This window comes from Vidua chalybeata, chromosome 5 (genome assembly GCF_026979565.1).
Source record: "Vidua chalybeata isolate OUT-0048 chromosome 5, bVidCha1 merged haplotype, whole genome shotgun sequence".
NCBI classification, from domain to species: Eukaryota; Metazoa; Chordata; class Aves; order Passeriformes; family Viduidae; genus Vidua; species Vidua chalybeata.
In genome coordinates, this window is record NC_071534.1 from 63378984 (window position 1) to 63406802 (window position 27819).

Sequence of the window (27819 nt, forward strand, 5' to 3'; positions counted from 1 at the left end):
TCTTATTGCTTTTGTTCCTTTATGCTTTAATATTTTTGGGAAGAATAAACAAATCAGCATAAAAAAAGTCAGGCTTCAAGTAGCATGTAGCATGTAAATTACATCCTGAGAGATGTTCATATGGAAGCACTTAATCTTTCAGAGAAATCCTCAGCCATCTGTTAGGTTCAGAGAGATGGCTGAAAAGAAGCAGAGAATACACCTCAGATTAATTTACAGTGCTCCCATTTGCAGTAAGACCCTCTCATAAAACTAAAGGTTTGTGACAAACACTAACACACAGCCCAAATGCTTATGCTTGTTTTCCTGCCCAAGAAAACAGGCCCCTAAATTAGAAAACAGTGAAACTCCCTCTAAGAAAAACCAAACCATGAAGTCTGTGTTCACAGATTCAGAACACTAGATGAGAATGTTCTCTCAACACACATCTTTTATGCAGCACATTTCCTCCACTCTCACTTATCTCTTGCTTGAAGACTGCAAAAGAGTACTCAGTGAAAGGTCTAACACCAAACTCAGCATCACGATTACCTTCACCAGAAGCCATTTTATAGCATTTTCATAAAGCAGCACCACAGTTTCTCTACCTCTGGCTCCTGTGAAATTTCAGACTTTATTTTCTTCTCCTTTTAGAGTGAAGCCACATAGTTCGTGGGAGCACTATGTGAGAAAGCCTAGATTTTCCCCCAAATAAACAGGTAAATCTAAGAAATAGAGCACTGTACATGGGCCTAGGCTATCTGTATATTCCACTGAAGATTGTATAGAGTCATATTTTTGTTCAAATATTTGTCAAATAGATTTTTCTTATATTGAAAAAAAATGTTCAGCCGAATAGATAAAAGAATTACAGTCTGTTAGATCTGAATCATGCTTCAAAGTAGATTTGAGGCACCTACAATTCAAATATTAATGCTGTCAGTGCCTAAACACATTAAAACAAAAAAGATAAAAAGTAAAGGAATATAAGGCAGGAGGAAATGTTAGGTGGTCTTCTACTGGTTTATTTAATATTTTTATTGTCAAAGCATAAATTACCCAAAATCATTTTGATGATGGAGGGGATTTACAGAAGTGCCGAACTACACTCGACCTCAACTCTGATTATTCACTTACAAAAGGCACCTGTCAGCATTTTTATGAAGAATGTTTTTTTTAAACTATTCTATTTATTTTTTAACTATTCTCATAATATTGTATTCATTAGAAGAAGATAAATATATTTAAGAAATGGAAGGATCAGTATGATAATTTAGTTTGTTTTTTTTTTTGTGCCTCCCAATGAAACATTTTGGTTTCTAAATTAAACACAGAAGCATCTACTTAATGTGCAACAAATGTTTTAGAGGACAAATGTTTTTATTTAATGATAACAATAACCTGTGATAGTGATCTCAAATTGCTTAATTATTCTTATATTTAAAAGATAAATGCTTAAATGATACTTAAATGAAAGATAGAAATTCTCAAATGCTTTATGAAATAGCTTTGACCTTTATGTTAAGCTGCCACTCAAGTCACTATCAACCTGAGCTGAATCAGAAATGCCTCCTACTCTGGTGGCTAAACAAAGGCTTCTATGAAATTAATAAAAATATATACGAATTTCTTCACAGAAAGGAGTCTTAATTTTGCTTTGGTTTATTTTTATGGTACAATGACAAGTACCCTTTTCTGAAGCAAACAGAAGAAAATGGAGATTTAAGTAGGGCAATCTCAGAGGATAAGATCTTGTAGATCCACACTGCTTCTCACAACCTAAAGCAATGTTTAGCTGCCTAGAGTTGCAGTATCATTACCAGGCAATATTTATTCTCATAGCTCAATTTTGAAATTAATAAAATTTACTTCCATACTCTTTTAGTGCTTAATTTGAACTGGAAAACAATTTTTATATGACCTGAAAGAAGACTCCAAAGATTTATGAACTATATTATATATTTATTAACTATATTAACTATTATCTACAAACATTATCTTTCATAGATCTTGAGTACTGAATAATTTGTATAAGACTTTACATCCATGAAAATATGCCTTGAGGTAATAATCAGGACTAAAAATGTTCTTATGAGAATCCTTCATTCCCTGTTAATAATAATATCTGAGAGGAAACAAGATACTCAAGATTATGTTGAAAGCAGAAAATGAATACATTTTTATTTCAATACAATTTAAAATTATCGAATAGCATTATTTGTAAATTGTTCTGTCAAAGAGGGCTCAATCATAAAATATTGTAAAAGAAAAAGATAAAATTAACATTGATTACCGTACATTTAATAGGAAATTCACAGTCTACAAACTGTCTTCAGAAGTCTCCTACTGTAGATTTTACCTAGATAGTACTTCAAACATATACTGCAACAAAAAGAAACTTACTGAAATTTACTCAGTCAGCTTAGAAATTACACTGAAAATTCACAAAAGCTGTGTCACCTCCAAATTCTTCTTCCAAGTTGCATCAAAAAACCCAGAACCAAACATATAAAAAAGTGCAACTAGGATGGGTGCTAGAACATTGTGACTTCAGCATCCCATGAGATATTTGATTTTGCTAAACAACAAAACAGTTTGAGAAAGACACCTTATTTTAATTTTTTAAGAAGCTAAATACATGAATATATCATTGAGATATATTCAATAATTCTGAGCATCTGTATTTTAAATAATCCCGTGTCTTAAATATAAATTCAGCAATATAGTAATAGTAATGATGATGATAATAGTAATAACAAAAATAACAACAACAACAATAGAAATAATAATAATAATAATAATAATAAAACTGTTTTTTTCAGGTCTAAAATCAGGGAGCTAAGATCAGGAATCATCAGACCAACCCCAGTAACCCACAGCATAATGGTCTTCCCATGGGTTAGTTGTTTTACCCCTCTCTATATTCAGTGGAGACCACAAATATTCTCAGGTAAGTGATTCATCTCATCTCCTGAAGTAGCTGTCTAAAATAGCTTGGCTGAATCATGCCCTAGATGTTTGTTTTTCTTAGCCACTTCTAAAGGGCTCTGGGTTACTGGCTCAAAGGTAGCTAGCTGACAGCAAACTGTGAGCTGTGTCTCTTGCAGTAAGTGTGCCCTGCAAAAAGTAATAATCTTTCTGGTCCACAAACGTTAAAGCAAATCATCAGCATATAATATTGTTAAAAAGAGAGACACTGCCCATAAAATAGTTGAAGAGGCAGAAAAAAAGTAGCTCACCACTTTGCTGTTGACGTATGTTTGAAAATAATACTAGTAATAATACTGGAAATAATGGCATAATATGTATCTATTTTCACCCCTGTTGAAATGCTCTCCATAAATAACATTACTAAAGAATGTAATTGCTAAATGTGTAACCCTGATATGCACCTGCAGCTCTGAGATGTGACGTACCCACTGCAGCAGTGGTGTGACTTATGGGTTGAACTAGTATGAGTTTAAGTCCTTTTGAAAAAGACTATGATTGTAACCATGTTGCTTTTGATTTCTGGCATTCCCCCTCTATGGTTTTGTGTGAAATGTTGTTAAAAACATTGAAAGGACATTTCAAAAAACCTGAAAAGTCAGATCTGTTCTTGGTACTACTACATAATGGATCAGCACTCTGAAAACTGACATAGAAATTGATGAAATATTGCCTGATTAAAAACTTAGAAGCAAGTTACTTGATTGCATATAAGTAAATGGTAAAAGTGTCTTGTTATAAAATCATATTAGAAAAACATAAAAGCATCTAATTAAGCGTACTATGGCAAGGACTCATCAGAGCTAAACTGTTTGCAGTGATCAAACATACAAGAGATTGGTGCCTAAAAAACTGCACTTGTAAATTTATTCCTGATGCTGTGGAGATGATATCAGATTGAGCCATACAAACGAAAGATACGGAGGTTCCAGCTTTATAAACGAACAAGTGAAGAAAAAATAAATAAACAAACAGCAAAATCTGTAATCTGCATCATCATTAAAACCTAAAATAATACAAGTTGTGAAGGAGCCAATAAATATGACAGCACAACAAGCAAAACAAGAAAAATGCTAAAATGCATAGGATGCCTCTAAATTCTACAAAATAAAGATCTATCCAGAAATTGCAGGAGATCTTGATGAATATTATGTCTTTCCTAGACAGGGAAAAAGTGCTGATAATGGAAAGATGATAATTTTAGGTTGAAATAATACTCCCTAAACCTTTCACAGTTGAATGAGGCCACTCGTTACTATGAGCCTTGGAAAGCTGTACAGACACTTTTCCACTTTGCCCTGGAATTTCACATGTATAAACCAAATTGTAGTTCAAATACCACATCTAAAGAACTTCTGATGTCACTCCTTTTGAGTGAATAAATCAATCACATTTAATAAATATAGAAAACCAATTACCTTATATAAGAAAGATCACAGAATTACAGATTATTTTAAATTGGAATAAAGCTTTGGAGGTCATCTGTACCAGGTGCAAGTCAAAGCACAGCTAAGTTCAAAATCAGAGATTGCTGAGGGCTTTGTCCAGTAGACTTTAGTGGACCTTCATGGATGAAAATTATGAATTTTTTATAGAGGAACTGTTCCAATTTCTGACCACTCATTAAAAAAAAATCAGCTTCATAATTTTCTGGTACACATGCCTGCTGTAGCATGTGTATTGCCTCTTGTTCTTTTCATATCTGCCTCAAAGAACTGCTGCTTTATTCTTATTATCCTATCATATATATAGTTGAACAGTGAATTAATTCATTCTGGGGACAGCTGACCAAAGTGTTTTATATTCTCTTTAATGTTCACTATAAAAAAGTTAAAGTTCTTATTATATTTTTAAATTGAAGTTCTTATTATATTTTTATTATAAGGTATTATATTTTTTTCCATCTTCTGCTGAAAATTCAAAATTAATGTGTTTTTAATGTTTACTTCATCTCTACAGGGCTTACAGGACTTTGTTGTTGAGCATTCCTACATTCTACATTCTACAGATAATTTCTACAGATCTTTCCTGATATCTCTCTAGATGAAGCTGTTTACTCCACTTGTTTGGGAGTGGATATTTTCACCTCTCTTGTTTAAAACAAAAGCTTCATGTAGAGTTAGCTGCTTTAATTTAACTTCAAAGGTTTCTCTAAACGGAAACCTACAGCTCCTAAACTGGGGAAGCTTCATTAAAAATCCCACATACATCATCAGAAATTACATTTTTTAAACTGTGGAACATAAAGATCTCTTCTTCTAGGTTGTGTTAACCAATAATCCACTTCTTTCTTCCACAAGCTGAAGGCCAAAAACTCATCTTGATATCAGACTGTTGCTTCTTTATTTACCCAGTGCAAGAAATTACAGTACTCTGGTAGAACAGTAGGCAAAAATACTCATATGGTGTGGCCATGCAGCAGCTAAAAATCCAAACTGGCTTCATTGATACACAAGTTAAACACAAAATACCAGTTATTATGATAATCAATAATGTTATGGTCAAATTGTGCAGTTTTTGTAGCTAATCATTATTTTTAAAAACTAAAAATTGATCTAAACCAGTATCCTAATCTGTACTGCTGAGAATTTTTTTTTTTAGCTAATACCAGCAACAGTGTCACATATCAAAAGTGTCCTTGCTCTGATTGAATGATTTTAATCAGCTAACTTAGGGATTTATTTTTTATTAAGTCTCAATTTACATATTGAGACTCATATTGAATAATTGGAAAAAATCTGATAAAAGTCTATTTCTGACTATTTCTGACAAGCAGACCTTATAAGGGAACTTAATTTTTTTTTACCAGAATCAACTCCAATCCAATGCTGCCTCAGGTTGGTTAACAACTATTTAGTAAGAAATGAGAACAATAACACCCAGGGATTGCTGTGCCCTACAGCATTAGCAGCCTTTTGTTCCAATCAGTACCTCAGATTTTACATCCTCTTTATGACAGAATTTCTGATATGATTTGTTTCACTAACACCACTGAAGAAATCATTTGAATAACCAAATCTTAGTCTGACCATGGGAGGTCTACTGCAGATTTCTGAGCACAAACTCAGAACAATTTCTTATAACCATCCTTTCTCAAAGTAATTTTACTCAGACCCTATTTGTTTAATGCTGAAAGGTACGGACAGTCTACCAGCCCCAAAAATGGGATATTTTCCATGACAGTCAGGTCCACATAGCAGAGTAAAAAAAAATTCAAAATGTAGGTGTTCTTTCTTTTTTTTTTTTTTTCCTTGTGTGTGCCAAGACTTTTTGTATATATTTTTAGTTTTTGTTAGTTTCATTTTTAACTGGAAGTCGTATGCAGTGCATACATATTCTACCTGCCTAAATCTACCTTCTGTTTCAAATTAATAAAAAATGAACTGTATTGTCTGTGTCTTTTTTTTTTTTTTTCTTCTGTTTTATTTTATTGCTACCCCTGTGGTATGTTTTATGAAACGAGACATTTCAGACAGTGAGACTACAGGAATAGGTAGTTTGTAGCTTTAGTGCCACTTTGGTAGGAATTAACCCACACACCCTGTTGAGAAACTGATGCATTATACCAGTGCAACTACTAAGAAATAAATATGCAAATTAGAAGAAAAACTTGGATACAAGATCTAAAAAAACCCTAGGAGTGTGGTGGCATTTATTTATTTTTATAACTGTGTGGGGTAGAATGCATCTTGCATACCTAAACACATACTTACAATCTCAGAATTAGTTCCAAGTAATAAAGCGACATCAAAGTCTTTGTCATCTGCTAGAAGAAGTCATGCATCTGGATAATATTTCCTGAGGCCTTGTAAGTTTGCCACTAAAGGAAAATTCTATGCAGATCAGGGCTCTGTTTTTAAATCAGGCTTCCCATTCTTTTTTTATGTATTCATACTTAGGAGAAAGTCATCATGGGAGTCACACTTGGAAAGAACCATGAAGTTAAAAGTTACAAATCTGATTCTGGGTACCAGTCTGTGCTCACCTGCCTGTCCCCACCAGGTGACCTTCAACATGGAGCTTGCTGTCTGCCTTGTCCCACAAACCATCAAGTTAAAAACCTGCTGAAGTACAGAGTAATGACAACTGACATTACAATATTTACGTGTTATCCAGCAGCAAGTATCTGTAGTACTGTTTTCATCAGTTAAGAGGCAGAAATACACTTCTACTTAAAAACACACATGGTATTGTGTGCTTTGTAAAGTAAAACCCAACATTTTCTCTATGATTTACACAGACCCTTCAGACTAATGTAAGGTCCTGGGGCTGACTGACACCACAACATTTCTTTAAGGAGCTACTTGTACACATACTGCTGAATGTATGTTGTCTGCATCCAAAAGTTCAGCCAGAAAAGAGCTGATGGGGTGGGGCTGACGTGCTGTGGGAGCGCTGGGAGGTGGATGGGACTCTGGTGCTGCTCTTGCACCAGCCAGAAGCCACAAGGTAGAGCTGCTGGAGTCACCCAAACCAGCAAAACAGGCTCGGGGGCAATCAGAAAATGGCAGCTGCAGGGACAGACACACACCTGAGAGACCACGGATGGCCCAGACAGGGCAGGGACCCTCTGCTGGGCCATGGCAGTGCAGGTGTGAAACACTTCACTGTCTCTGACCTGGGGCAGGATGCAGCTCAGAATAAATCAGGCTTGTGGGGGCTCAGCTGCAGGTATTCATGGGCTGGAAGTGAGAAACAGGAGATGTGGCCCCAAGGAAAAGCGGCAGGGTGAAGAGGAAAGTTGGCAGGGTCAAAACTACATACAGGAATCAAAACTGAGGAAAACAACCTGTTGACAGATGATAGGTTTGTTATTCAAAGAGGAACTGAAAATAAACAATAATGAAGTAATAAATATCTAAGGGAAGAAAAATGGAACAGCAAAAGACAGTGTTAAAGTAAGATAAAAAGGAGAATACTGATGCAACTGCAACAAGTTATTTTCTATCAGACAGAAAAGCTGCTTTAAAATGCAGGGATGATCTGACAAATGCACACCACCGGTTCTTTTTCATGAGTCACTTTCCCAAAGCTCTTTTCCACACCATTCCAATGCCAGCTGCCGTGGTGCAGGGATGCTCCTGTGCCACCCGCCTGTGCCTAGCACCATCTAGTGAGCCTTGGCCAGCCGCTCCTCCTTCAACGAATGAAAGCACTAAAAGTGATACTCCCGAACTTTCAGCCCGCAGAAACATTTGGGGCACAATGCAGATTGCTCTGACACTTGAATTTAGACACAGGAGGAAGACCTGTTGCAGGTGACTTTTGAGGAGGCAGATCCTCCCTTCTTTCAAACACACACCTTATCTGGAATAAGGAGCAGAGCAGCTGTGTGTGTTATAACAGCAGGGTGCTTATCAAGATGTTCCTTCGATGTTAAAAAATTCTGTCTTAACTCTAATAAGCTAGCTTGAGTACCTCTTCTTTTATTGATATTATTGTTTAATTGTTTAGGTGATTAAAGTAACTTTTAGTCTGCTATTATTATGATTTTTTTACTCCTTAAATATAAATCTATATTCTTCTTTCCAACCAAGATGAAAACTAATTTATAAAATACTTACAGTAACCAACATTTTCCTGGGAAAAGCAAATTATTTTGTCCCTTAAACAGTTGCTGCAAAGAGCAGAATCAGAAAATACTATAGTATTAAATTAATAATTAGTACAATTACTGTGCACTTCAATCTTCAGTACTGTATGAAATTAGGTGCATTTGAGCCACATTTCATTTGGATACGAAGTAAACTTACAGAAAACTCCATTATTAGTCAACCACAAATCAGAAAACAACTTTAAGGTCTTTCAAGTATTTGCTCTGGACATCCAATACCCTTTTGAATAATAAAAGGTAGAGTCAAGAAGTCAAGAAGAGGAAAGATGAGGTCCCGCAGGCACCTGGAGACAGAATGCAGTGATTCTTTCATGAGATCCATTAACAGAAGGACAATCAGAGGAGAAGTGTTGGTGTTATTGAGGCTCTGTTTTTCTATGTTGCTTTCTGATAATAAACTTGATACATTTCCATCACTTTCTTTCTTCCATTCCCTTCTGCCCACTTTAAAACACTCCACATTCAGTAAAAGGTGTGAAGACCTTAGGGGCATCCAGAGTTTTGTAATATCTCTGAAAATCAGTTCTCCTAGTTGGGTTTATGTACTATGCTTACACTATCAATCTGTCTTCAGTGCGTTCATCCAGGGAAGCAGTGGTGCAATAAAAATATTTATAAAAGAAAAAAGTCATGGAGCAAATTCAGGTTTACAGGTGTTTAAAATAGTGTTCAGTACTAAGAGATAAGTAATAATCTAGAGGTAAGATTTAATTATTTCTGGATAAATGAGTATAAATGGTAAGTATAAATGACATTGCATTAATGAAGAATTTACTATTTGCTTAGAGAAAATAAGGGTAATATTGAGAGATTTTCTCTCTCAAAAAATGCTTCAGTCACTCCTTAAATACCCTACTCATTAGATGTTTAACATAGTCTGACTACATAAATTTAGGTGAAGAAAATTTACATAGAAAACTTGTCCCCAAGGAGATCAAATGAAGTGTGCAATGGACTTGAGGGGAGCCAGGGTCTAATTGTCTAATTTAAAGCTACCAAACATAGCTTTATCTAAGATATATATATATCTTAGATTTATATATCTTAGATTTATATATCTTAGAATTTTAACTTTCTCTTCATGCAGGCACCATTCCTCCATTATTCCTTTGTGAATGCCTATGTTTCGCCTGAAGAAAAATGTTAATGCCTTCCACAAGGCCTATCCCTCATGTAGTTTTCTCCACAAAAAAAAAAAAACAACAAAAAAAAACAAAAAAAAAAAAACAAAACAAAAAAAAAAAACAACACAAAAAAAAAAAAAAAACCCAAAAAAAAACAACCAACCAAACAAACAAAAAAATTAAAGTAAGACAATTCAGCTCTGCCTAAGATGATTATTTCTTCCAGTTAAGAACAAATTACTGGCTAAGACCCTCGAGGCCACCTGGAATTGTGACAAATTTTGGTACTGAAACATAAATTACAATTTTTGCCAGTGCTTTTCTATTTTCTTCTGTTTGTGGACACTTCAGGGTTTGTTGTTTTGATTTTTTTTTATTTTATTTTATTTTTTTTATTTTTTTGTTTGTTTGTTTTAAACTGGAATAGTAGACCACACATTAAACAAGGTTAAATCATTCAGAGGATTATTAACCAGGTACTAGACACCAGAATTTAGTCAATAAGCCTAGAGTAAAAACTGTATGACTGGCTGACAAGCAGAATTTCCATATGCTTGGGTGGGGGTTTTTTGTTTGCTTTCTTTTAAATATAATTTCACTTTCAAAGGACCTGTTCCCCGCCCCCTGCCCCAGAGACAAAGGAATTTGAAAAAAATACTGCATCCTGTATCTCTAAAAGTATGCTTAATTTTTATAGCTTCCAGTGTTCTTTCACAAGAATAGAGCTGCTGAGAATCTGTCACCTTCATGAATCTTGCCAACAAGAAAGGCAATTTCAAGAGGCATTGAACAAATCTAAACCCAAACTTTGAAGTTGGCTTTGATTTATATCTCTGAGTTAAACACCTAATGTTTCTTAATCAGTACCTGGAGGGAATTAAGTACCGCAAAATAGAATTCATTATAATTTCCTTAGAAAATCACATGAAGCCTAAAACAGGGAAATCTGGGAAGGGGGGAGTCCCTTAGTGGTGTATGGCAACTAAATAAGGATTAGAGGGGGATTCCTGGACTGGATCAAAATCAGCTATAGCTACTGACTCTCAGGAGTCAATATCACCACTTTGCAAAATATGGAGCAAGAATTTTTATTTAAAGTTCAGGAGGTTTAAAATATAAAACCTAAAACTTATAATAAATTGCGCAGGACTTTAAGCATTAAGAATTTTTTTTTTTCATAACTGTTTGTATATATTTTGTTTAACTCTTGGAGGAGAGACTAGGATTTTCTCAGTTACCTGCTCCTGACCTAAGAGTCCACATGAAAAAGCAGATGTGTTCTTTCCCTGAAGCAGAGGTATTAGATTTCGGGTACATAAACCCAACCTCTAGGGAATACTAAGTTTGCTGACAATGATAAATTACAAGAAGCTGTCAGAGCAAGGAGGGCCTGCAGAGACACCCTGACAAATTAAAGAGACGGGCAATCACCAACCATGTGAGGTTTAACAAGGGCAAGAACCAGATTCTGCAGCTGAGGTGGGGATGTGTGTACAGACGAGGGAACAAGAGGCTGGCGAGCAGCTGCAGAAAGGGACCTGGGGATCCTGGTCAGTGGCAAGTTGAACGTGAGCCAGCAGTGCCCTGGCAGCCAGGAGGGTCAACTCTGTCCTGGGAGATTCAGGCACTGCATGGCCAGCTGGACAAGGGAGGGGATTGTTCCATTCTGCTCTGAGCTGGGGCAGCCTCACCTCCTGTGCTGGGGGCAGTTTTGAGACACAATGTAAGAAAGAGATTGAGCTATTAGAGAGTGTCTGTCCAAAGAAAGCCATGAGAATGGTGAAGTGTCAGGAGGGGAATCCTTATGAGGAGTGGCTGAGGTCACTTGGTTTCCTCAGCCTGAAGGAGACAGAGGTCAGACCTAATTGTGGTCTTCACTTTCCTCGTGAAGGGAAGAGGAGGGGCAGACACTGATTTCTTCACTATGGTGCCCAGTGACAGGACTTGATGAAATGGCCTGAAGCTGAGTCAGGGGAGGTTTATGTTGGATATCAGGAAATTGTTTTGCACTCAAAGGATGGCTGAGCACTGAAACAGGATCTCCAGGACAGTGGTCACAGCACCAAACCTGACAAAGTTCAAGAAGCTTTTGGTGTGACTGGGGGGGGGCCTGCACAGGGCCAGGTGTTGGACTCTATGATTGTTACAGGTCCCTTCTAACATTCTCTATGATTCTATGACTTCTCCACACAGGTTGAAAGCTTTTCCTTAGAACTGGCTGCTGGTAGGGCAGGAGTTGTTGAGAGTAGAGGGAATCTGTTTTGCTCTCTTTAACCTGGAGCTTTTGAATTAAGAGATGGATAGCAGACATCACCTAGATAAGTAGAAGTTGTTTTGTATAGAGCTTAATACAATCATCACATAAAGTGAATTTGAGGACAATTAATGTATTAATCTGCTCAGTAAACAGAGAAGCATCCACTTTAGTGATCTTGAACAAGATGAAAAAATTGTTGATCTGTCATGTTTACCAAAAAGGCATAATTTTTAACCACATCCAGAGGAAAAACTGTGAATACCTTTAGAAATTTAGTAGAGAAAAGCAGGTTAAATTCACAGTATTTAACTTGTAAATATTGAAAATTTCCCTGTAGGGCAGCTGGAGATTTTAGCATGTTACATTCTTTGAAGGCACAATATTTTTTAAAATAGAATTATAGAATGTCTTGGGTTGAAAGGGACCTTAATGACCTGACATGATTTCTGAAGGCTTGATCTTGCTACATTTCACCCCCTGTGGTCTGAGCTATACCACTTAAAATGTTGTATGACTGTCTCCATGACAATAATGAATTCTAAAAAAAAGACCTTTATCTTGAAGAATAAAATGAGTGCCTAGAGCTTCCAAGAGTTGGACTTACAAAAGGACAAGAGAACATCTAGCTAAAGTAAATATGGCAGAGAAATATAATTCTTGTGTTACAACATAAGATGTGCAAAATAAAGACAGATGGGTAAATGGCCCAACCCACTCAGTCATCCCACCTCATGTGCTGTCCTGAGAATAAATAAAAGGACAAGTGCTACCATATCACCTCCTCATTCCTCATGATATTGTATTTATCAAGTGCAGTTTATATGTAGCTGTGGGTGTTCTCTACATATGTTAAGGACAAGAAAAATGAATGAGTAATAGGCCAACCGAGCAGCAATATCCTAGTTAAAAGCATCGCCATTTCAAAATATATTCATGGGAGCTGAAATTCAACATGATGTGAACAAATGCAGCTATGTTCTACAGCCATATCTCAGCTTGGTTCTGAAATTGGATTTCAAGGTATGGCTTGTGTTAGATAAAATGTTACTGGCAAGAGAGATACACTGCATACATAGAATTAAAACATGAAGAACAATAATGAGCAAGAATAACAAGAATATAACTTAACTAATAACTGATATAATTTAAACTAATTTTTAAATAGCCTAATCCTCCAAGTTATCTAATTGAAACAGCAATTCATATTAACAATACACTTAAAATCATTACACAGAACACATATTCCTATATCCTAAAGTCCTTCTTTTTCTCTCACATTATGATCCAATGCTCCTCCTGTCTTAAGCTTGACAGTTGTAGCTCTCTTCAAGCAGTAATTGGGGTGATAGCTGTGCTGTGCTTCCAGCCTCTGTTCATCGTTTATGATGAATTGAAGCAGGAATCAAACTGAGTCAAATAGAATAGAATATATTCATTGGAAGGGATGTGCAATGTTCATCCAGTCCAGCTGCCCAACTATTTCAGGGCTGACCAAAAGCTAAAGAATATTATTAAGGGCATTGTTTCTTGAACACAGACTTGAACACAGGCTTGAGGCACTGCCCACCTCTTCAGGAGCCTTGTCAGAAAACTTTCTCCCCCAGGCCCCAGATGATATCAAGGACTGCATCTTGCAAGGCTGTTGTATTGTGTTTTTATATTTCTGTAACAGTTCTGTAACAGTTTGCCCCTTCACCCCCCATTTTCTCCCAATGGTTCCACCCCGAGCTTTCCTGCCTTTCCCTCAATGCCAATCTCCCTGAAAATGCTCAGTCACTCCCCTGTCCCCTCCCTGGTACCCTGTCCATCACTCGGCTCCCCATCCCACTCTCCCAGAATCTTCCACCTTGGGTGTCGAGTGAGTAGACGAGGGCCAGGGGTCCCTACCTCAAACTTCCCCCATTGGTTTGTGTGTCTGTCTGTCCTTCTGCCTTCCACTCCCCCAAATGCCCCCATTGGTGAATGGGCGTCCCTTCCCCCTTGTCACCGCCCCGGTACTTGCGATGTTGAGAAAGCCTCTGGCGCCCTTTCGGCTGTTGGATACTCTGGCCTTTGGGGCTCCTCGGAGCTCGGATTAAACCTGAGACTGATTCCCCCACCTTGAGTTGGCTCCTTTATTGCCTCCTCGGACGTCGCCTCTCCTCCATACAAGGCAGACAGCGAAGTGCTCTGTCTTAGCCACTCCCCGACTCTCCTCGAGACAGAGGGGAGTGTCCCCCGCAGCTGACCATGCCTCTGCTGGGCAGGTGAAGCCAGGGAGCTTCAGGGTGGGCACGGCGGCACAAGGCAGTGCCTCTCCAGCTTTGCCAGACCTTTATCATTCTTGGTGTTCACAAAGCTTTGGCTCATACAAATATGAAGCAGTAGTTATTTTGCCACCAGGTGAATACAAAACTCAGCTGAAATGAAGACAAAGACAGACATATTCTTACACCCTGCAATACCACGTCATTTAAACTCTTTTGCTGGTTATAGCAAAAATCATATTTCCTGGGTTACACAGCATTTTTGACAATTCCTGACAATTTACTTTCCTGAAAATTTTCATGATCAGCATTTTATTTGCTCATCAAGATAAAATATCTGATTAGGAATTTAATATAAAATGCAGTCTTCGAGTTGAGAAAATTTTCTTTCTTGCTCAAGAGGCATATTTCCACTATTTTATATCCAGCCCTCAGCTGGAGGTCACTGGGTGTAATAATGTGGATGTGTAAAAACTAGTGAGTGTGGATGTTGAGTGTCAATAATGAATATCTAAGATTGAAAATCAATAGTATCCGTGATGGAGATACACCACATTGCTACCTTCAAACTGAAAATGCTTTTCAGTTTTTAAGTTCTTTAGAAACAAGTTAGAAAGGAGTTTCTAATCAGCAGCAAAGGAGATGTACTTGCTTATAAGTGAACAAGAATATAAGATTCATTCCCTTGGGACTAAACCACATGTAAGAGCCTAAAGATAGCTCAGATTTTCTGTGGCTGACTCAGATAATATGCTAGATTAGCCCAGACAGTGCTGTATGAATTGTTTTAGGCCCTATTCATTGTCCTGGAAGATGGAAATGTTCATATGTATTGATTTTTCAATCAGTATACTCATCCTGAATAAAGGATAAGATCTCAAAACTGGAACAAATGAGCTGCATGGATCTTCTTTCTTCAAATTTCTACTTCCATTGTATTTATAGTAAGGAAGTTATTAAGAAGTGAGTATTAGTACTTTTCATTGAGTTGTCTCTTACCTTCTCGAATAAGAAAGTGCACTTTAATTCCATCTGAGTATTAATATCACTGCTCTTGAAGCTTCAAAGACAAAGTCAAGATTTCCAGTGAATCTGACGGGATGCTGGGGAGATGGCAGCTCCCTGGGCTGGGGGCCAGGGATCTCAGGGGCTCCTAGGTTAGCAGGGCCCAGCAGACAGGGGCCTGATGCCTCTACCCGGGTAGGCACAAGCTCTGACACCAGGCTACTCCCTGGGGATGCAGATTGTCTGGGACATCAGCTGGTTGGGTGGGGGGTCAAGATGCAGGCTCTGAGACACAAAGCCATGCACTCCCACAGCTGTGGCACAGCAGGATCTGAAGCTCAGTGGGAGGCAAAGAGTAGAGGATGTGCAGACCCAGAGACACACCCTGACAGCCTCTCTCTTTCATGAGCCATCCCTCTTTATAGTCTCCGCCCTAGTATTTTCTTCAACAAGTTTAAGGGAGGTAGTGAGAGAGGAGAGAGAAGACAGTAAAACTCCCAGCTGTTTGAAACATCTCTTGAAGCCTCTCTGGCAGAGTTCCACTGCTGAGGTGAGCCCCCTGAGCAAAGAAAAGCTCTGCAGAGATGGCATTTGGTCACTGATATTTGCAGCTCATAAATACATTCCAAGGCTGCTGAGCTGTGAACAGCCCCTTTTACTGATATCAGTACACTGCTCAAACAAACTTAAAACAACTAATCTGTCCATATATATCCAAATTTGCACTTGCAGAGCTCCAGATAGACCATGGTAATAACTCTCGTCTTGGAACTGGAATTGTTACAAGTTCATAACTAATGTTCCAATTTTCAAGCTGTGTCAGCTGGACACAGACCACAAGGCATACCTTTCTGTTGCCCACTTTGTTGCCAAATGGGCTGTGACTATTTGTAGATATAGAGTACACATTTCACACTAACACACAATAAAGTAGGATAATTGCACAACTTACCTGCTAGTAGAATCAGAATGTAAACACAGTGAGGAGGACAATTAATTTGAGTCATGCAAAACCAGCATTGAAAGATTATTTGTATTAGCCAACATACTTTTCCTCTCCATTTCTAAGAATGTATTAGTAAACTCTTTTTTTTTGTTGTTCATGATCAAGTCCTGTAGCCTCATTATCTAATAAAATTAATGAGGCAATTATTCGGCAAGTGAAGGTAACTCAATAAATTATCCATTAAGAGTAGTCTAATAAATAGTCACACCTTGGACTTGTTCAGCATAAGCTCATATAAGCATAAACTGTATTTATTGTAAAGAAATTAAGAAATCCAAAAAGACAATGCCTTGACAAAATTAATCCAAATATATTACACCTAAACCCCACCAGAAAACTCTAAGAAAGCTTCAAAGATAAAGTTTTGAAATTGAACTTCAAATGTGTGAGTGTAAAGTGATCTAATTTTCTAGGAGTACATTAAGAATATGGTAATAATAAGGAGAAATTGTAACAGGGTTAGTCAAAAGCTTTGGAAAAGAGTGTCAAGCAGGAATTAAAGTAAAAATGGAAGATTAAGGTGTTCAAAGGGTGCTGCTTCTGTTCATAGCTAAAAATAATTCCCAAAAAATCATTCAATCATTCCTGTGATTATCTTCCAGTCTGTGGTTATCAAACTGAATATCACTGGAGTTAATAATTTTAGCTACTGAAAACCAACAAACAAATTCACTATTTTGGGAAAATAAAGTAAGTAAGAGAGAAATGGTGCAAAATATACACTATAAATCTGGGTGCTTTAACTTACAGTCTTGGAGATGCAAGAACCCAAGGAAGTCAATTCAGGTTGAAAATGTTGTCCTTACGTCATGTAGGATTTTTTTTTTTAATGGCTTAAGAACAGATGGCCAGCCTCAACCTAAAATTTGTTTTCTGAGTTTGATTCAACGCCACAGTACAAATTTTAAGTCATGTTTCCTGTTTAATGTTAAATATTTTTCAATGGAAAAATGAGCTTTGATCTGCTTTCAGGACATTTATGTATTTTGTATGGTTGCTCTTAGAAAAAATATGAATTGATGCTATGCAGGATAGGCTATGGTAATTATGATTATTGTAATTGGTTACAAAATATGAAAAGAGGAAAGTGGGGGCAGGAATTAAAAACTAGAGCAAGATGGAGAATCTCAGCTTCTAATGTTATAGATACAGAATGTGCACTTGGCTTGCAAAAATTTCCAGATGCTTGTCAAAGAAAAGTGAAAACAGGAAACAGAAAATCTAGGAAATCTTAAAGATAGATGTAAAAAGACTGAAATTTGAAGATTAAAATGATTATGTGATCCTGAAAGTTTGAGCCATCATGTCCAAAGTTCCTAAACAGAACATGAGAGACATATATTCTATACATAAAAGTAAGAGTTTCCAGAACCTCTGAGGACTAATTTGACTCAGGTCTGAAAATCCAATCAAAATTCAAGGAATAGCTTCTCTTTATTCAAGTCATCTTTCACACAGACAGATTTCCAGATTGGAGAAGATTGTTAAATCATGCTGCCTTACACAGCTTCACAGACTAAATCATAAACTTTCAAGTACAAAACTAAAGCCAGGCTTCAAACCAGTATGCTTTAAGTAGTCTTAAAGTACTTTATAATTGAAGCAAACAAGTATATTTTCTACATCAGGGGAAAGAGGGAAAACTATTCTTACTTTTTAATTTAAGAAACATCTTTGGGTTTCAGATTAGGAACTTTGTAATCTTCCGTCTTCCATGTAACTGCTGGAGAGAAAAGAGTTCACCACCAACTGTGATGGGTCTTTAAGAAATAAGCTAATTTAGCTGCCTTTAGTCATGGGGGGACTGAGGATCTTTTCATGGACAGCATTTTTTAAACTAATGTAATTACTAACAGTTTAACAAGAATTAGATAAACTGCAACTGGGCACACTTTGCTAAGTCAATTTTCTCTTTTCCAGTTTTCCTAATGTGGATTCATTATGAAAATTGAAATATCAGACAGCCTAGAATGACTATTTTTCTTTGTGTGCATTTAGACAACTTTGGCACATCGAGTTTGATTGCTGGTCAGGTGATGGATCTATGGGGAGAATAACAGTTGCATGCACAGCTCAAGCCATAAATATAGCAAAAGTATGAAATCCTTTTGGTTAGTATGAACACTGCAATTCAAGAGACACAGTAAAAGTAAATTACATTTATTGTCAACCCAAACAGTGTTTTGTTTTGTTTGTTTTGTTTTGTTTTGTTTTGTTTTGCTTTGTTTTGTTTTTGTTAGATAGACTTACAGGGAATTTTATTTCTTTTAGAAAAAACCTGCTACTTTACTAATCTTCCAATATGAGAATAGGAGGTAGAATATATAAAGATCCACACTGTGTTTTCTCACCAAGAATATTAAGAAGCAGGTTTGCCAGATTGTCTGAAATGTACTTTTGGTCTTCAAAAAGCTTAGTTAATTTATATCTTGTGGATACAATTTGCTTGATCTGCACCCAATATTCCTTGGGTGTAGTCAATCACTTAGAAGATTGCTATTGAATTTAATAGTGCTTATGGGGGAGGAAATAGAACCCTCTTGCACTTCTTTGAAAATGGAGTCTGTTAGAGAAGAGCCTAAATCAAAGGGTCTGACACATCCTGCCATGCATGTGAAATAATCCTATGCCAGAATGTATTAGTGGAATGATGAATTATGTACCAGTGCCTTCACTACAACTAACATTAGAGTGGATTCTTATTCTGGTTACATATATTTTTTTGTTACTTCAGGAACAAAACCTCTGCTTTTCCTTTCTTCACAAAACTCCAAAAAGCCAAACAAAAAAGATGATTTTATATCTGAGTCTGGTTTTTTTTTTTTGTGTTTTTTTTTTTTTTGTTTTTTTTTTTTTTTGTTTTTTTTTTTTTTTTTTCTTTCAGGAGTTCTCATTTCAATCCTAGATTAGTGTTTTGATTTTAGATACTAAAACAACTTTTAATTGTAGCTGTTATCTGCACTGAAAGCATTAATTAGTGAGAATAGGGTAGGGAAATGTGTGATGGCAGTCAAAGTGCCTTTATTTTTAAAATAAACTCAGATAAACGCACTTGTATGTCAGCTGGTTTCCATCTCTAAAAGCCCTGGGGTTTCACTTTGAGATAATTGTGAAACAATTCCACCAAATAGATTTCACAAAAGGCACCTTAATGGGAAGGCCAGTAAATATATTTATTAGAGGTCTTTGTTCTATGGCAGATCTTGGAGGCTGAAGCTGAGGGCAGGATCCCATTTAGACTATCCACCGTACAGAAAGGGAAAGTGCTGTCCTGAAGAGCTAATGAAACAAATTATGAAAGAAGACAGAAATGTCCAAAGTCACATCGAAAATTGGTAGCAGACTAACAGATTTTTCTTGCTCTCCCTGTCAGATTTTTTCTAGTTTCATGGACAGAAGATAATATAGTCAGAAAGATGATGTCAGGGGCCTGACTTTGGCACTTGCAGTGTCTGCGGTTTCCATGATGGAAACAGAAACCCCTCGAAATAACCCCGTGGTCTGGGCAAAGCATTTACACCTCACACACGCACACACACTGACAGTCTCAATGTAGAGCAGTTTTTTCAGATTAAAATATAAAAAATTGATGCAAATGTATGCAGAAACACTTTACTATAAATTGGAGCTCCAGCTCCCATCACCCTAGTGACACAATAATGTATCTTTCTCTCTGCTGTTATTCCACAGACACCCATCTTGTAGACATGTGGAAAAGGAAATAATGTCCCTAATGCTGCTGAGTCACTCTCAGAGTAGCACTTGCCTCTGTATGTAATGAATCTCAATAATGGGACATGAGGGCAGCTCTATAGGGGAGCAAAACATGCTGGGGATAACTGGATGTGTGTGTGTGGAAATAAGGCTGCTGGGCATCTTCCTGAAAGGAATATTTCAACTCTGATATACCTAGAAAAGGGGAGCTTACCAGACCAAAGAAAAGTCATTCGTCTGGTTGAGTTCCATGGACAGAAATGCAGCAGCAAATTAGGGTTAAATAAGTCTGATCCAAACCATGGGAGACACCTGTCTTTCACAGTGTGGAAAAGAGAAGGACTGAGAGCAAAACCAGCAAACCCATCCTTTTGAATTAGGCATTGCTGGAGAATATGCCCCAGGAGACTGTGCCATGTTTCTGAGGGAGGCTGAGTGACCTGGCTATTCTTTGAAGTCTTTCATTTTTGCCAGAAATATACTACATAGGTGTTTGTGACATCTTTAACAAAACCAGGGAAAGGACAGGCTTGGATGACTAGTTTTTATTTTGGCATATTGCAGTGAACTGGTTGTTTCTGTCAGGTGGTACCAAGTCTGTGTGAAAGGGCAAGAAATTCCTGTCCACATTATGCACTGTGGCTTGTTTTTTTGCCCTTCAAAAAAAAAAAACTCCTTCTTCTGCAACTCTTAAGGTATATAAGAGTTTGGAAATGCAGAAGAAATTATTAAACAAGATGTAAATAGAAAATGTATCTATATATCCTGCTTTTGCTACTCTCACTGAGAATAATATTGTGTTTTAAAAATAAATTGGACAGGTTTATAAGCTCCCCACAAAATGAAGGGTTTTCAATATTTTTCTTTATTTGTCAAACATCAAAAGTGTAAAAACAGACATTTCTTGAAAAAGTGGCTTGAGTTCAAGTTAACCAGAATAACTTGAAAATCTCAAAGTGAAAAAGCTTTTCATTTAAAAATTTCCCTAACGTCATTGTTTTCAGATAGTCGGGTGTGACAATAGCCCAGTGGGGAAACAGGACCACTTTGCAATATACATTTGGCCCAAAACTCAAAAAAAGTCAAAGCATAACTATGTTCTTCTGGGAGCTCACTAAGGTGATTGTGGATTCTGGACTGCATTCACAACTCTGTCCTATATTTGACATTAACACTGTCACTTTAAAATTTAGAACAATGAGGAAAACATTGGGGGAAATTTAGAACAATGAGGAAACAGCTGAACTCTGTTTCCAAAGTTGCAGTGACTATCCATCGAGTAGAATTTTTCCCCAGCGGTCTTGTAAACTTTTTTGGCTAAGATGCATTAATATGTAAAATGGGAAGTAGTTAGCCGTAAGAAATGAAATATGGGAACATGTGAATGTGTTGTTTTTTTTTGTTAAGCAAACTGTTTATTATTGTAGGTATAAAGCCTGAGAATGTTAAAATAGCCCATATATTTTCTTCTGACAGTCTTGGATTAGATTAATGACATTCACAACCACGGCATTTTAACTGTTGGACATAAACTTTGTGGACTTGGTCATTTACAGTACAGCTTTTTTAACAAAACAAAATAGCACTCAAGATGTAACATGGATGCTGTACCTATCAGAGGTACACTGGATAGGAAATAAAAAGCCAGGTAGAATGTAGGGGAGGGTTAATCTATTAAGAGAGTTAACCTGTATTAAAGGAACTTGCTTAGAATTAGTACTAATAAGGTGGGGGAACTTGGAAAATTTTCTTTTCCATTATATCTCTACTTAACTGGTATTCACGTCCCAAATAGTTTCCTACTACTATACAAACAGCTTATTAGCAATGGAAGAAAGTGCCTTGCTCCATTATAATAACTGAAAAAAAAAATCCTGACTACCACCTCCAATGATTCTAAATTCACATCTTGGTAATAACTCTGTTTCTGCATTTTTTTTATACCTTTGTAGCACATTTTGGATTTTCAACTTACTTTCCCATACTTGACCCTTTATCTTCAAGATAATTTTTTAATACTATCACTCTCAAATGCCTTGAATTTATAAGGCAAGATAAGAAGTTTTGCTCAGCCTGTATACAATGATGTTTCAGATCTATCCTCTGCTCAGGACATCAGGCTCTCTCTCTTTTCAGACACCAGATGTTGCAGAGCTCAGACCCCTGTAGGCTGCCGGTGTAGCCAGACAGGGACTGAAAACAGGACAACACGTAATAGGTGCACCACAGAGAGTTATAAATTAATATTAACAGCAGTTCCAACCAGAGGTGACAAGAATAAGTGTCCTGAGCCTACCCATATGTATTATAAACTTAATGTTTACTTTGGAGTTAGGACAAGCCAAAGATCTGTCTGGTTGCAAGATCCAACACTTTCACCTGAGTTTTGCATCCAGTGATCAGGTAGTTATATACAACATGATTTTCAAACTGATTTTATATGCCTTTCCTTTCTGACAGTCTTTGAGTCATAGAATTCTTTAGGTTGGAACAGAACTCTAAGATCATTGAGTTCAACCATTAACTCAGCAATGCCAAGCCCACCACTAAATCATGTCCCAGGTGCCACATCTACTACACATCTTTTAAATACTTCCACAGATGGTAACCTTGGGCAGCCTGATCCAATGCTTGAGAACTTAATTGGTGAGGAAATTTTTTTCTAAACTTCAGTCTATACCCCAACATGATGCAACTTGAAGCCATTTCCTCTTACTCTATTGTTTGGGAGAAAGGCTGACCCCACCTGGCTACAATCTCCTTTCAGGTAGTTGTACAGAGCAACAAGGTCCCTCTGGCCCTCTTTTTCTTCAGACTAAACAATGCCATTTATTAAATATGAAGACATAAAAACATGTTTCTTCTTAATCACATTCCTGTGTAAATATACAAAAGACAGATAAAAAAAGTCATTAAGGGAAGAGAAAATCTCACATCTAGCTCTAGTGAAAGAAATAAAAGTTAATTAATAATTCACAGGAGAACCTGGAAACACAGCTATTTTAAATGGAGAGTAGTTTGCAATGTTTTCTCTGTGGTTCATTTTTTGACTCATGTGTGTTTGGCATTGCTTTTTCACATCTCATCTAATCAAGAAATACTGAATAGCTTTGTGCAGGTGCAATACCTGAAGGATTAAATAAGGACTTATTCTTAAAATTTAAATAAGCAGACAGTGAAACTAATATGAATTATTTAGCAGTTAGAAATGTGGGACTGACCTCCTACTATCAGAAGAAAGGTAGATAATTGATAAAATTATATAGTATGTGCTTGCAATGGGTTTATCTGAGCATGTCACTAACTGCCCGTGTTGCTGCTTGAAAGAAAACCTGCCATAAACCTCTGACCATGGAGTTAGACTAAACAGCATATTCTGGATCCTAATATCTCACCTGTGTTTGGAAGTCTTAACCATAACTTTGCCAATGTAAAAGGAAATAGTCACATCCTTAGTGACTAGTAATCCTTAGTGAAATGGTAATATCCTTGGGGGTGCTTCAAGGTTAGCTTATATTACTGAAAGAAGAACCACCAGCTTCATGAGATTTGATTTCAAGTGACTGAGTTCAAAGAACATATTGGTCTCAGTAGTTAAAATTATAAATCATCACAATATGATATTTAGTCATTGTATGATTATTTCATTGTCAGTTCTATAATTATATGGTGATCAAGGCTAACTGATGTCCATTTCTCCAGTGCTGTTTTTCATTTCCAAATTCAAGACCATCTGTACTTCATACCAAAAAATCCAGTTAACCCAGGAGCACCTTGCAGCCCTGTAAAATATGAAACCTCAAAGTTGGGTAAAAATGCATCTAAGTACACCCAGCAAAGCTTGTGTCTTCTCTCAGTCATCCAAGTGACACAAAATTGTGTTTGAAATACAGTGTTATTTCCCACCACCAAGGTTAATGTGTACACTCACACCTCGCCTGATTTCTACCAGATTTCTGATGTGACTGCCTCTACATACTAAATGATAGGTCCTTTGCATTTCCCAGACATTGCAATCAATCACTTCTAGCTCTGCAGCTCACGTTTATTTTGCAAGCCTGGTCATTCTCTCTTAGCTGTGCTGTGTCTTTATTAATCACACCAGCTATCAACTCCTTAGGTAAAAAACAACATTGATAACTGTGGCAAAAAAAAAAAATATTACAGAGAACCAAGAGAGAAAGATCCATCTCAGAAAGTTTGTAAGCGAAATATTAGTGGTCATTATATACAGTTGTCACCAGTCAATTGTTTGGGAACAGATCCTGGTTCTTTTGCGCAATCTCTTTCTGCTACTCCCACACACTTCAACATTTATGTTTTTTTTTCCACTTTCCAGAGTGCAAAACCACCCATAATTCCTTTATTACATGGTTTGTTGGGGGTTCTTTTTGTGGTGGTTTTTTTTTTTTTTTTTTCTTTTGCTTGTTTGTTTGTTTGTTTTTTTTTTCTGACCCATACTATTTGTCTTTAGTGGAGAGGAAGGATTACTGGTTTTAAAGAAGCACACACTGAAATCACTGCACCTATTTCCTGATCCCTGGTTAAAAACTTTGTTTATAATTATTTCATAATGGCTCCAAACCAGTTCCTACCTCTGCCAGATTCAGAGAAATGATAAGTGTTTATCTGAATTGATTTTGATCTGGCACTATTACTTGAATGGAGAAAAGTTCTTGCCTATGAACAAAATCATGTAGAAAATCATTTAGAGATATGTTCTGAATTCTAATCATACTTGAATACAGCCTTTCACAAATAAGTCATAATCAAGTGAAATACTCTACTTTGTGGCGTTTCGTTCTTCTCCCCAGTCCCAGGCAGCTCTGGGGAGCCCGGCTAGGCTCTGCCTCTCGGCCGGACCAGGGCTGCCGCTGGTTCGGAGGCTCTAGCGCCGCGCCTCCGCGTGGGTTAGCCGCGTTCTGTAGCCGATGCTGGGAGAGGTAAAAAGGCAAAGGAATGGCACACCTTGCCTTACAGTTTGCTGGAGATGGTTTATTGCCGCATGGTCACCGTGGTGGAGAGCAGCGTCTGCTCCGAGCGCCCGCGTGGACAAGATAGCAACGAAACAAAGGACGCATGGTGTTTTGTAGGGGGCAGGCAAACAGGGGCAGAAGCCCCTCGCCCAATGGGGACAGGCAACGGGGGGGTGACATGGACCACAGCAGCCAACAGGAACACAGCAGGGATGGATACAGGGTTATGGGACAAATAGGGATGTGGGGATGGGTTAACTGACACAGAAGTTTCAGGAGTGAACAGGGGGGTGGCCGCAAGACCAACATGGGGATGCTCCTATGGTAAGTGACCCGGAGCGGACCATCACAGGGGAGGAAATGGGGGTACATAGAACCAGCTAACTAGCATTTATTAAAACCCCTAACTAAACTAACCCGGGATGCAACACTACTTAAGAAAATCTAGAAAGAATATAGCTGGATTGCACTGCATAACTTGGAAATAAAAGTATCACTGAATATATGGAATATTGTGGACATGGAGAATGCTGGGACAAAATCAGTCTATCAGTTTCTATTTAGCTAAACTTTATTTAACAGTCTGGACCAGAAGTAGATGCAAGGCCAGTAATCAGAAATTTCTGTGTGCCAGTCCTGATTCTAACTCTTGGCAGGTAGATTGCCTGTGACTGAGATAATGGCCACTAATTCAAAAGAGCTGTTTCTTCACCCCTGGGGTAATTCTGTTATGTATAGAGAAGAGCAATTAGCCTGCATTTTATGTGAGGAGCGGTTTGACTATAAAAATGTTCTGTAGGTGATGCTTAATATGAAAGAACTCATAAGAAGATTTGAAGAAATCAGATCCTATGTATAACCAAACATTTGGTGTCTGAGAAATAGAAATATTTGAATATATGAAAAAAGGTATTTCTGTGGTTTGGCAAGATCTATAAATGGAGTGCTGAAAGGAAAAAAAATGGTCAGGAGTCAGGAAAATGTTGGGAGAGAAAAGAAAATGTACGAAAGAGACTGCATTAATTAGATGATATTAAAAAATCAGAAAGTTATCAGAAACATAGGATTGCAGACCTTTATATTTCAGAACAGCTTTCTCCAATATTTATGTGATATAAAAGCTTTTCAGATGCTGTTGATAGTTGGGTCATAATATTTGATAGGATTGGGTCAGGCTGGGGTGGAGTTAATTTTTCCCATAGCATCTCTCCTACTGCTGTGCTTTGCATTGGTAGCCAGAAAAGTGTTAGTAACACAGTTGAGCTTCTGCTGAGCAGGGTGGGCAAAGCTTCAGTGCCATCCCTCAGCATTCCCCTCTCACCAGTGCCCTTGGGGTGGGCAAGATCTTGGGACGGGACACAGCCAGGACAGCTGAGCCAAACTGACCAAAGGGTCAGTCCACACCTAATATGGTGATGGTGGTGGAGCAGGCCATGGAGGGCCTCGTGTTGGAGCAGGATGCCCAAAGGAAGCAGTGACTCCCCTGAGGAAAAGCCATGCTGGCTCAGGCTTCAGCTGGACCCATGAACCTACACAGAGAGAAGCCCACACCAGAGCAGGTTTGCTGGTAGGACTTGTGACCCAACAGAGAACTCAGCCTGGAGCAGTTTGTGAAGAACTGCAGCCCATGGGAAGGGGTATTGTTGGAGAAGTTTGTGGAGGACTGTCCCCTGTGGGAGGGACCCCACGCTGGAACAGGGGAAAAGTGTGAGCAGACTTTCCCTGCGGAGGAAGGAGAGGCAGAGACAACACATGATGAAGTGACCACAACTTCCATTTCCTCTGCACTGCTGGGAAGGACAAAGTACAGCAACTGAGGATGAAGTTAAGCCAGGAGAGAGGGTCAGGTAGATGTAAGGTGTTTTTAAGATTTTTTTTTTATTCTTTCTTATTCTCCTGTTCCAATTTGATAAATAATAAATTCAGTTTGTCTCCCCAAGTCAAATCTGTTTTGCCTGTGACCATAACTGCTGAGTGATCTGTCCCTGCCTTTACCTCAACTCACAAGCCTTTTGTAATATTTTTTGTCCTGATGAGGAAGGCAGTGGCAGAATGGCTTTGGTGGGCACTTGGCATCAAGTCAGGGGCAAAGCACCACAGTCGTGCAGAGTCGTTGCCTCTAAACTGGAGTCAGTTTAGAGGCAACAGTTGCTTAGGGCAGGGGGCGGTATTTTTCCATTAAGTGTGATTTTTTACACTTCTTAGCCAAAAAGAGTCTCATCAGTTCCCAGGTAATTTCACTCTCCATTTCTCCTGCACCAATCATATTGACATGGTTCCACATTGACAAATGCTGCAATGAAACATTAATTTTTTAGCTATTATTTCAGAATATTCACAGAAAGTACATTTTGAATTAATAGGCAATAGCACTTATTTTAGAAATGTGTTTCTTGAAGTTTCATTATAATATGCAATCAAGGAAAATTAAGTCAGGCATTTGATTATTATAAAGTACTGAGAAATCATGGATTCATCCTTAAAATAATTAATTGTTTGAAATACAGATATATTTAAAATTTTGTTACCTGTGTTTGCTTCATGCTTTCTGAAAAATGTCTTTGAATTCCACATTTTCAGATTGTTTCAGTTTTATGATCGAAATCTTCATTTTCAAAAGCATATTAAAAAATTACAGTCTAAAATAACTTGATTCCATGATCTTACATTTTAAAATGGCAGATGGTGGTCCTTGGAACACTTATCAGAGGGTCTCTGAGTTTCTCACAAACAAAACAAATAAAGAGGGATTCTATAAGTAATTTGCTGGAATTTATTTTCATTTATTTTTAGAAACAGACCAAAAGGTTCTCAAGATAGTTCTTACTGCTAAACTGAGTATGAGAAATGGACTCTAATTCCCTCATGACTTATGAATTATTGGAGACTCTCTCCCTATAGCAACATTAA